This window comes from Triticum aestivum, chromosome 7B (genome assembly GCF_018294505.1).
Source record: "Triticum aestivum cultivar Chinese Spring chromosome 7B, IWGSC CS RefSeq v2.1, whole genome shotgun sequence".
In the NCBI taxonomy this organism is placed as follows: domain Eukaryota; kingdom Viridiplantae; phylum Streptophyta; class Magnoliopsida; order Poales; family Poaceae; genus Triticum; species Triticum aestivum.
The window spans coordinates 572,466,646-572,479,444 of record NC_057813.1 but is presented as its reverse complement, the minus strand read 5'-3'; positions in this window follow the sequence as shown (position 1 = coordinate 572,479,444).

Below are 12,799 nucleotides of genomic sequence, written 5' to 3'. Positions count from 1 at the left end.
GTCTAGTAACATGACTTCTAGAATAGGATTACCGTACCACTTTGGTGCGGATCTTATTCTAGAAGACCTACGAGGTTCGGTAGTAACTTGATCTGAAGCATCATGATCATCATCATTAGCTTCCTCACTAATTGGTGTAGGAATCACAGGAACTGATTTCTGTGATGAACTACTTTCCAATTTGGGAGAAGGTACAATTACCTCATCAAGTTCTACTTTCCTCCCACTCACTTCTTTCGAGAGAAACTCCTTCTCTAGAAAGGATCCATTCTTGGCAACGAATGTCTTGCCTTTCGGATCTGTGATAGAAGGTGTACCCAACATTTTGGGTATCCTATGAAGATGCACTTTTCCGATTTGGGTTCAAGCTTATCATGTTGAAACTTTTTCACATAAGCATCGCAACCCAAACTTTAAGAAACGACAACTTTTGGTTTCTTGCTAAACCATAGTTCATATGGTGTCGTCTCAACGAATTTATATGGTGCCCTTTTTAACGTGAATGCAGCTGTCTCTAATGCATAACCCCAAAACGATAGTGGTAAATCGGCAAGAGACATCATTGATCGCACCATATCAAATAAAGTGCAGTTACGACGTTCGGACACACCATAACGTTGTGGTGTTCCAGGTGGCGTGAGCTGTGAAACTATTCCACATTGTTTCAATTGAAGACCAAACTCGTAACTCAAATATTCATCTCCACGATCAGATCGCAGAAACTTTATTTTCTTGTTATGATGATTTTCCACTTCACTCTGAAATTCTTTGAACCTTTCAACTATTTCAGACTTATGTTTCATCAAGTAGATATACCCATATCTGCTCAAATCATCTGTGAAGGTCAAAAAATAACGATACCAGCCATGAGCCCTAATACTTATTGGTCTGCATACATCAGTATGTATTATTTCCAACAAGTTTGTTGCTCATTACATTGTTACGAAGAATGGAGTTTTAGTCATCTTGCCAAAAAGGCACGGTTCGCAAGCATCAAATGATTCATAACCAAGTGATTCCGAAAATCCATCTTTATGGAGTTTCTTCATGCGCTTTACACCGATATGACCCAAACGGCAGTGCCACAAATAAGTTGCACTATCATTATTAACTTTGCATCTTTTGGCATCAATATTATGAATATGTGTATCACTACGATCGAGATCCAATAAACTATTTTCATTGGGTGTATGACCATTGAAGGTTTTATTCATGTAAACAGAACAACAATTATTCTATGACTTTAAATGAATAACCCTTTTGCAATAAACATGAATAAATCATATTCATTCTCAACGCAAACGCCAAATAACATTTATTTAGGTTTAACACTAATCTCGAAAGTATAGGGAGTGTGCGATGATGATCATATCAATCTTGGAACCAGTTCCAACAGACATTGTCACTTCACCCTCAACTAGTCTCTGTTTATTCTGTAACTCCTGTTTCGAGTTACTAATCTTAGCAACCGAACAAGTATCAAATACTCAGGGGTTACTATAAACACTAGTAAGGTACACATCAGTAACCTGTATATCAAATATACCCTTGTTCGGTTTGCCATCCTTCTTATCCACCAAATATTCAGGGTATTTCCGTTTCCAGTGACCATTTCCTTTGAAGTGTAAGCACTCAGTTTCAGGCTTTGGTTCAGCTTTGGGCTTCTTCGTGGGAGTGACAACTTTCTTGTCATTCTAGTTGAAGTTCCCTTTCTTTCCCTTTGCCCTTTACTTGAAACTAGTGATCTTGTCAACCATCAACACTTGATGCTCTTTCTTGATTTCTACCTTCGTCGATTTCAACATCACGAAGAGCTCGGGAATCGTTTTCGTCATCCCTTGCATATTATAGTTCATCACAAAGTTCTACTAACTTGGTGACGGTGACTAGAGAATTCTATCAATCACTATTTTATCTGGAAGATTAACTCCCACTTGATTCAAGAGATTGTAGTACCCAGACTATCTGAGCACATGCTCACTAGTTGAGCGATTCTCCTCCATCTTTTAGCTATAGAACTTGTTGGAGACTTCATATCTCTCAACTCGGGTATTTGCTTGAAATATTAACTTCAATTCCTGGAACATCTCATATGGTCCATGACGTTCAAAACGTCTTTGAAGTCCCGATTCTAAGCCGTCAAGTATGGTGCACTAAACTATCAAGTAGTCATCATATTGAGCTAGCCAAACGTTCATAACGTCTACATCTGCTCCTGCAATAGGTCTGTCACCTAGCGGTGCATTAAGGACATAATTCTTCTGTGCAGCAATGAGGATAAACCTCAGATCACGGATCCAATCCGCATCATTGCTACTGACATCTTTCAACATAGTTTTTCTCTAGGAACATATCAAAATAAACATAGGGAAGCAACAACGCGAGCTATTGATCTACAACATAGATATGCTAATACTACCAGGTACTAAGTTCATGATAAATTTAAGTTCAATTAATCATATTACTTAAGAACTCCCACTTAGATAGACATCCCTCTAATCTTCTAAGTGATTACGTGATCCATATCAACTATACCATGTCCGATCGTCACGTGAGATGGAGTAGTTTCAACGGTGAACATCAATATGTTGATCATATCTACTATATGATTCACGCTCGACCTTTCGGTCTCTGTGTTCCAAGGCCATATCTGTTATATGCTAGGCTCGTCAAGTTTAACCTGGGTATTCCGCGTGTGCAAAACTGGCTTGCACCCATTGTAGATGGACGTAGAGCTTATCACACCCGATCATCACGTGGTGTCTGGGCATGATGAACTTTGGCAACGGTGCATACTCAGGGAGAACACTTCTTGATAATTAGTGAGAGATCATCTTATAATGCTACCGTCAATCAAAGCAAGATAAGATGCATAAAGGATAAACATCACATGCAATCAATATAAGTGATATGATATGGCCATCATCATCTTGTGCTTGTGATCTCCATCTTCAAAGCACCGTCATGATCACCATCGTCACCGGCGCGACACCTTGATCTCCATCGTAGCATCGTTGTCGTCTCGCCAACTATTGCTTCTACGACTATTGCTATCGCTTAGTGATAAAGTAAAGCAATTACAGGGCATTTGCATTTCATACAATAAAGCGACAACCATATGGCTCCTGCCAGTTGCCGATAACTTCGGTTACAAAACATGATCATCTCATACAATAAAATATAGCATCACGTCTTGACCATATCACATCACAACATGCCCTGCAAAAACAAGTTAGACGTCCTCTACTTTGTTGTTGCAAATTTTACGTGGCTGCTACGGGCTTAGCAAGAACCGTTCTTACCTACGCATCAAAACCACAACGACATTATGCGGATGCTAGCAGAGGTGCTAGATTTGTATAGTGTCGGCCCTAGGGCATTACACGATCACATGTCGGTCACCGTCTCAATGAAGGGTGTGGCAAGCCCAAGGCTGCCAGGGCCGTGGTCTGGGTCACGGGGCTAGATTAATCCGTTCGGTTATTTGAAAAAAAGATATTTTTCGTTCGATGTAGCAATTTTAACACTATTTAGCATTGTAGCTCGTGGTTGGCCCAGGGCCTGCCCAAGATAATTCTCCCTACAAGCTGGTTTCAATCATAACCCGAAGCTCAAGAAAATAAATAGAGGTGGTTAAACAAGTTTATCGCATTAAAAAATATGGCCCCTGAGTGTTACTTCAAATTCAATTTCATCTGATAAGTGAGCCAATTAAAGTTCTGACATTGGTTAGTAAAGGCAAAGTGAAGCAAAATCAAGATGTCAAATCTGAGCAAGAGAAATTGAGAGTTCACAAGGTCAAATAAAAACTGCTACTGCTTAAAACAAAATCACAGTTGGAGCATCCACTTGGCTCGTGAAATTGGCAAAGGAAGAATTTGCAAAGGCGTAGTGCAAACTTCTACTGCAAAAGGCATAGTGCACAAAGGATAAAAGACAAGAACATCACATGGATTCTTAAACGGAGCGGTCAAACAAAAAATGATGTGCAAACTTCTACTGCAAAAGGTGTAGCAAAGGTGAAGAAAGAGATAATGAAGTTGGTAAGCAATTAAGCCAAAGGTTTGCATCCACCCATTAGAATCTTTGGTTGACGCACCATCCATATTTTTTCTCCATGTCATTGATGCATGTGTCATGGAACTCATCATCATGCATGATTGGTTATCCTTTATAGGCTTATTCCAATGACACACCACAATTTTCTATATCATGAAATGGTAATACCAAATCACTATATATTTAATTATCTACACTTTTGTTGCTACTCCCAATGGTTGATATGCTTATCGTCCTAAGCATAAATATGGCCGATATATAATTGTCATCCTAAGAAAATAAAATGACTGATGGAGTGTCAACATCGTCATTAGAACAAATTTGGTGCAAGTTATATTTTGCCATGCTAGCATTACCCAAAGGCGGAAGGCATGTGTTTATACCCGATTTTGGCATGACAACAAATTGCAATTAAGATGACCTCAAATAAAAAAATGCACAACATGAAAGTTATTTGCTTTGTAGAAAAGAGCAATTCTAATATTTGAGTGATCTTCATCCAAGATTGCATGCAACATCTTCCATTTCCAAGTTTTCAGTGCATTGTTCTTATAGTATACAAAATAGGATTTTGGACTGCTCCACATTTCGTTCAATTTACCCCTTGCTTTTCAACGTATATATATTAACTCGTCTTGTTTACCTGTTTCTTCTACAAATCACATGACTCGTTGAAACCAACTTTCTCGTTCCTACATTTTATCTCTAAGAAAACCAACAAACGTGACTTCTTCCTTTATTCACGTCTTGATGCACCTTTTTCCGTGTTCAATCTCGTTTGGGAACAGTGCATCGATACAATAGAGTTTTTATTGTTAACCTTCAAAAGATCGGGAAAGGTTGTTCTAGGCTCTTTATGAGATGTCTCATTCCATCCATGCGCTGAGAAAATGGTGTGGCGGAGCTAAGAAAAAACAACTCAGTCTAACTGAACCATTTTACCTAGTATAACCCGACAAGACCCCAAAAGGTTACCCAAGCGTAACCAGTACAGACCCGAGAAGGAGAGGTCCCCATCAGCGTCTCAAGGCCCTATACAATGCAAGGTGCTTGAGATAGGTGCTTAAATAAATAAAATAGTTTTTCTCTAAGCACCGATGCTTATTTATCGAGGGTAGACGCTTAATTAAGCGTCTGTCCTATAGAAATAAGCATTGATGCTTAAGGAGAACTCGGTTTAGTTTATTAAGCATCTTCCTAAGCACCTCCCATTGTACAAGGCATAAGCATTATCTTACTAACAAGCTGGAGCTCGCTTGAATGCGAGCGGGCAGCGGCCCAACTTTGCTCCAGCTGAACGCTTCGCCCGCTTGGCCGCTTGCTTGTCCTGCTAGTTTTTTTTCATTTTCCGTGTTGTTGATCTGGTATGGAAAAAATGAATGGTTTTTAAATACTCCTGAAAAAATTGTTAAATAAAAGAAACTTTACGGATTTATAAAACAATCCATCAATTTGAGAAACGTATGTGAATTTGGACAATAGGTGTAAATTTGAAAAAGTTCATTAAAATGTGGAAAAAGTTCACAAAAATAATACAGATCATGAATTTGGAAAAAAATGTGAGAAAATTTCACAAAATTTAAAATAAGTTCACGGATGTCAAGGAGTTCAATTTTTTAAAAGTTCGTGACATTTGTTAAAAGTTGATGAAAAATGAAAAGCATTCATAGATTTTGAAAAAAAAATCATGAATTTGAAAAAGGTCCATCAATTTTGAAGGAAAAAGTTCCTGAAATTGTGAAAAGTTCATGGATTTTAAAAAATATGATAAAAATTGAAAAGAGTTTTTGGATATAAAAACATTTATGCATTTGAAAAAAGTTCATGAATTCAAAAAAAATTCACAGATTTGAAAGTTTAAGAATTTATTTTTCGAATATAATAAAAGTTCACGATTTTAAAAAGATTCACGAATTTAAAAATGGAGAAGAAAATGAAAAATAAACATAAATAATTGCCTATGAAAAAACAAATAAAAGGGCAAAACAAAACAAAAACAAAAAAAAGATAATGAAGGCGCATTTAACGCACAACAATAAAGAACGAAAGAAAATGAGTACACACATTACATATGATTTCCCAGTTGTTGGTTACTATTGGTGGTACTGAACCGCGAGCAGTGGCAAAGTGCACAGAGTTGCTGTCTATCAGTTGTTTGCCTCTATAAATGGTGATTAGCTCTCCATTTACTGGTGTCTATCAGTATTATTCAAACGAGAAGGCATGGCTGCGCCCGGGCAGCTGCCCTGGGTGGCCGGGAGGTGGCTCCGCCACTGACCGCGAGGTCGGGTGTTTGAATCTCTCGTGCGCCATGTTTTGAAGTTCAAGAAAAAGGAAAATAAAGTAAATGGGCCGAGCCCAGGACGGAATGGGGTGTACGCCGGTTTGTACAATAGGCAATGATCGGCGCTGAGGGGAGGCCCTATCTGACGCGTTCTGCGTCAGGTTGCAGCCGTTTCGCACAGGGAACCAAGTTGGCGGGCTTAGTGGGCCGCGCGCGCGATTCTTGTGTTTGAACACAGTCGACGATCTGGGTCGTCCAGTTCGTGGCTGCGCGCGACGAAAAATGAACAAAAATTATGCCATGGGTGGGAATTGAACACGAGACGTGCAGCAACAAAGCTATAGCTGCTAGCCAGTGCTACACGGTCACTTTCGTGTAATCATAACAGCCCGATATTTAAAGAACCAAACAGCAGCGGCAAATGTTAAAGAACAGCTCCCAAAAAAACCGTGCGTGAGTAGGATCGAACACACATCTAGTGTTAGTGAACCACGTCCCTACCCACTGTAAGACATAAATTTTGTTACTACGAATAACTTTTGAAAATACGAACATTTTTCAAAACGCAGGAACAAAAAAAAGGGAAACCGAGAACAATTATAAAACACCTGAACATTTATGAGTATTGTACACTTTTCGAAAAATAAAGAAACCATGAACAATTTTAAAAGGCCCGAAAATTATTTTAAAAATGCGAACAGTTTCAAAATTTCGAACATTAAAAAAACGTGAACAAATTTTGAAACACTAAAAAATTAATAAAAAGGAGAATAAAACGTAACATGTTTATTTGAAAACGTAAATATTTTTTAAAATTTAGAGCACTTTTGTAAACGGAGAACAAATTTAAATTTATGAAAACTATTTGGAAAACCTGCACATTTTTGAAGTTATGAAAATTACTTGGAACACCTGAACATTTTTATGAATTTGTGAACAATTTTTGGAAATGAGAACATTTTTTGTAGTCACGAACATTTTCTGAAAAGTTGTGAAAATTACGAACAAAAATGTTCCAATATTATTTTGTAAAACAAGAACATTTTTCGAAATTCAAGAACATTTTTCTAAAATTGTGAACATTTTTTGAAAGTATAAACAATTCTTGAGAACACAACCATATTTGTAATTTCTGATGTCTTTTAAAAGCACATAAAGTTTTTCTTAATTTTCGAACAACTTTAAAAGAAAAACAAGACAAAAAACAAAACCAAGAAACAGAAGTGGGAAAAAAAAGAAAATGAAACAGAAAGAAATAGTAAAACCAGGAAAAGAAATTAAAAAACCGGTTCAAGGAACCTTCTAGAAGGTTCCTAAAACCGGCTAGGAAACTCTAGAAGATTCGCAAAATGGGAAACACCGCAAACACTAATGGGCCGGCCCAGGTCATCACTCCATCGCCAGGTCTGTGCGAATGGTCGACAGTTCGACGAAGAATGCGTCGAATTGGATATTCCGGCGCAGAGGGTGCCACCAAATAGGAGTTGGGCCCGAGAAGACGCAGTTGTCAGACCAGTATAATTGATCTCATCTTGAGAGTGGCCGGTGTATTACCCCGATTCAACCCGGTTCGGCCCGATTTTTCCCGAAAAATTTGTCTTAACATCATGAGGCATTTTTCAACATCAAGACAACCTCAAATCGTAAAACTTTCAATATGAAAGTTGTTTGTCTTGTGGAAACAAAGAAATTTTCTATTGGAATCATTTTCATCCAAGGTTGTTTCCAACCTTGAAAGTTTGACAAGATAGATGCATCTTAGAAATACATTTTTAATGCGCTACAGAATTGGCTCAAGGTTGCTTTCAAGGGAAAAGTGTTATATATGAAAGTTATTTGTATTGTCATTTTTTGAATCATTTCAATCCGAGGCATTATACAGTGCAGCCGATGCAACGTTTTTTTTTCTTTTGACCTACGCGAAGTTCTAGACTCACTTTTCCGAATTATGGTTGGTTTGGATATTTGGGTGAAAATCATATTCATTTTCTTGTTTGGGAAGTCCAATTGCCTCATACACAGATGAGAGGTGATGGTCCATTGAACGACACACAATTGTCAAACCGGTCTATCACTTTTATCTTCTGACTTTTCTCCTAATTTGTCCTTGTTCTCTTCTTCCTCGCCAGTTGTTGTTTTTCATGTTTGATGGCAGCAAACTCGAGGCCTTAGGGTGATCGTCTCGACCTAGGGCATCCCATTAGCCACCGAACTTCCAAACATGCTCCCTCTTGGGTGTGCCGGGTTTCGGGTCCTAAAAAGATTTCGTTGACGTGTCTTGCATATCACGCTCCTGGCGAGGTTATGCAGAGAATTCAAAAAAGGTACATCTCATCAAACCGCCTCCTCGTGAAGGCAAACAGTAGGCCCATCTTCCTCTCATTTCCCTTTTGATTATAAGTAATTTTACCCTGTATTCATTCATGCATTATCGGTAGACAAACCACATATGTAGCCGGTTAGCTCTCAAGCAAGTCCAGACCTCCTCAAAGTAGGGATAAATGATATAAATAGTTGTTCCTAAACCTGATCCTTATTATGAGGTTGAGAAATATCTCCTCTACCAAGAAATCATGTTATTTTTAAGTCAAAGGGCAAAAGATCACATTATTATGAAAAAAAAACTAGCAAATTCGGCTACTTACAGATAATACAGGAATATTTGTGAATTTTATCGAAATCATGTCATTCTTGGAATATTTGTTTTTTTTCTAGTTGTTTGGATGTTTCTCTTCTACAAATATCGGGAGCTCCTATACGCCGCTTACTGCGGCAACTTCTCACATGAAAAATGTTGCAAGAAAAAGATGCGCTGGGGAATCGAACCCGCGACCAACTACAGAGGTTCGCGGTGCACAAGACCCGTTGGTTAAAGATTTGCAGCGCAAACATAAAAGGAAAGACCGGTAGCAGCAAAAGTAAACCCAGATCGTGAAATTGCAGAAAACATCTTGGCCAAGGATCGAACACAAGACCTTACTCAAGAGAACCACTGTACTATCTAAGGTTATGTGTCTAAAAGGTGCAGGCAGATATATATAATCTATTATAGGCGGCCGAATAAAACAATTAAGAAAATTCAAACGTGATTTTGAAAAAGGAAATACTTTTTGGAACACAAACGATATTTGCGAAGAAAAAAATGGAAAATAAAATTGAATATGTGAACATTTTTCGAAATTATGAACTACTCCTTGTAAACACAAAGCATTTTTTGAAAAAGCAATAATAAAACTAAAAAAGTGAACATTTTTCACAATTACAAACTACTTTTTTACAAAAATCTAGCATTTTTTAATTTGTGGATTTATTTTAAAAACATGAACATTTTTCTAATATCTGCATAAATTTTGAAAACTGTAGCATTTTTTGAATATGTGACAAATTTTGGAAACAAGAACATTTTCTGAAATTCGCAGAATTTTTATATTTTATGAACAAAAAGAAACATGCAAACATTGTTTGAATTTGTAAACCAATTTTGAAACATAAATATTTTCTGAATATGTGAACAAATTTGGTAAGGAAAGTAGTTTTTGAATTTGTGAACATGAATATTCTTGAAATTCCCAAATATTTTTTAATTTGAGAACAAAACTTAACCATGTGAACATTTTCTGAATTTGTGATTTTTTTGGAAATGGGAAGTGTTTCTGAAATGCATTTTTTGGGTATTTGAACAAGATTTAAAGGCTGAATTTTTTAAATTTTTTGTAAACATGAACATTTTTCGAATTTGTGGACAAATAAAACCACGAACATATTCTGAATTTGTAGAACAAATTTCGAAATGGAGAACAATTCAGAAAATCCCAAACAAATTTCAAGCGCGAACAATTTTTTAGTACGTGAGCAAAAAATTGAAAACAGGAACATTTTTTGAATTTGTGCACAAATTTTCCGTAGAAGAATATTTGTTAACATTTTCGGAAAAGTGATTTTTTTTCTTGAAATTCTGAACAAATTTTCATAAGAGGAACAATTTTGAAAATCTGAGCAAACTTTGATTTTTTTAACAAAATAAAGAATGAAAGTATATTTTATAAATTTGTGAAAAAAATTCAAAATATGATTTTTTTCTGAATTTGTGAACAAAAATTCAAAATGGGAACAATTTTCAAAATCATGAACATATTTTTTATTATTAGACCAAAGTTAGAAACGGAGAACAATTTTAAAAATTTCAAAAAAATGAAACATGAACATTTTTTGAATACGTGAACAAAATTTGGAAACAAGAACAATTTTTTAAAACATGAACATTTTTCTAAATCCCGGTCATTTTTTGAAAATTTCTCAAAATATGAATAAAAGCATTCCAAACAATTTTTGGAGAATGACAACAATTATTGGAATGCCCGAACAATTTTTTTTAAAATGCGAACATTATTTGAATTTATGAACAATTTTTGAAAGCACGACAGTTTTTACAAAATTGAAAATTTTAAAAGGACGAACATTTTTTCAATTTCTGAACTAAATTTGACACCTGATTTGTTTTTAAAAAATGGACTTGAAATGTATAGGAAATGAAAAAAATAAATAGAAAAGGAAAAGAAAAGAAAGAAAAAGAAGAAGAAAAATAAACAGAAAAATCGACAAAAGGAAAAAACGGTTCAAGGAACCTTCTAGAAGTTTCCCAAAACCAGAAAAACCCGGTTGGGAAACTCTAGAAGGTTCCCAAAACCGGAAAGTGCCACAGGCCGACCCACTTGAGCACTTCGATCGCCAGCTCTGTGCGTTGCGTCGACAGTTCGACGCAACGAGAGGCAAATAGGGGGTTCCTGAAATATCACCATTTTCTCACGCATATTAGGGACAACCCCTAGCTGACGCTCGTGAGGGTCTAACACTGGCCTTTCACACAGGGTGTGATCCTAATGGGCCAGCCCATTCGGTGGGTATGAGTTGTCGTGCGCAGCTACTAAAATCGAACTTGCAACCTCAAGTATTCCTTACCACTCGAGCAGTTGGATGTAAGCGGTTAATAGAACACGACCATTTAAGACTAAATGCTGCCGCAGAGAGGAAAAAAATCAAATTTTGTTGACCATTTCTTCAAAAACTGTGAACTATTTATTTTAAAATGCGAATAATGCTTCTAATCATGATGTTTTTTAAATTCCTTTTTTTATAAAACATGAACATTTGTTTTCAAATTTTTTGAACATTTTCTGAAATTTTGAACTCATTTTGAATTCAGAACAATTTTTTGAACTATGAACAAAGACTGCATTTAAAATACACATTGCACATATTTTAAGTATACGGTGAACATTATTCTAATACATTCTGAACATTTCGTAAATATATGGTAAACTTTTTTGAAATGCACACTGAACAATTTTTTCTATACATGGTGAACATTTTTTATACGAGTGAACATTTCTTATGAATACAATGATTTTCTGAAAACGTTAGCAAAATTTTGAAAACATGAAAAATTTATGAAACTTGAACAAAATGTGTAATTTTTTAAAAAGTAGATAAAAAATTGAAATTCTGATTTTTTTAGAAATTAAATTTTGAAAAAATATAACGGGAAGAACGGAAAAGAAGAAGCAATAAACGGAAAAAACAAAAAATAATAATTAAAATGAAAGTAAAAAAACATGAAGAGAAAAATATCAGAGAACCCGGTAAAAGAAAAACAAAACTGCAAAAAAATACAATTGAGGGAACCTTCCCAAACCTGTTACTCGCTCGAAGTAGGTTGTGCCATGTCGCATCGGTCGCTCAGTTCAGTTTAACGCTCAGGGCGTCAAATGTGATCCGCCTATACCTGGATTGGTTGCTCTCCATTTTTTTGGGAAAGAGGCCCCAAATCTAATAATAATGACAACTAGTGTTACGAAGCACCTCTATAAAAAACAAAACTTACAATTGGGTCAGCACCGACCCAGCAGCATCCCCGACACACGCTGACCGCACCGTTCTCGCCACTCCCCCGGAGCTGGCATGACGTTTTAATCCGCTGAAAGGATCTTTGCGGACGGGAAGTCGCCGACCTTGGCCCAACAGGACCGACACAACGAAGATGAAGCGTGACGAAGTACCACCGGAAAGGAGATGAAGCATCCCTTGCCGTTGACCAAGAGGAAGGAACATCTGGCGCCCTCCAGAAAGGACCAACGCAGCAGCGACGACCCAACACACCAATACAAGCTGCATAACTCCACACTGACGCCGGATCACGCGTCGACGTAGCGGCAAAGCTAGAATACGAAATCCCCTTCAAGGTCTATGTCCACTTGTTAAGCTTTCCTAAAAATGTCGCTCCCTCCGTTCACAAATATAAAATGTTCTAAAAGAAATTCTGAACCGAATATATATAGACACATTTTTAGTGTATTTGTTCACTTATTATTTCAGTTCATATATAGTCTTTATTGCAATATCCAAAACATATTATATATGTGAACGAAGGTAGTACTCCCTCCGTCCGGAAATACTTGC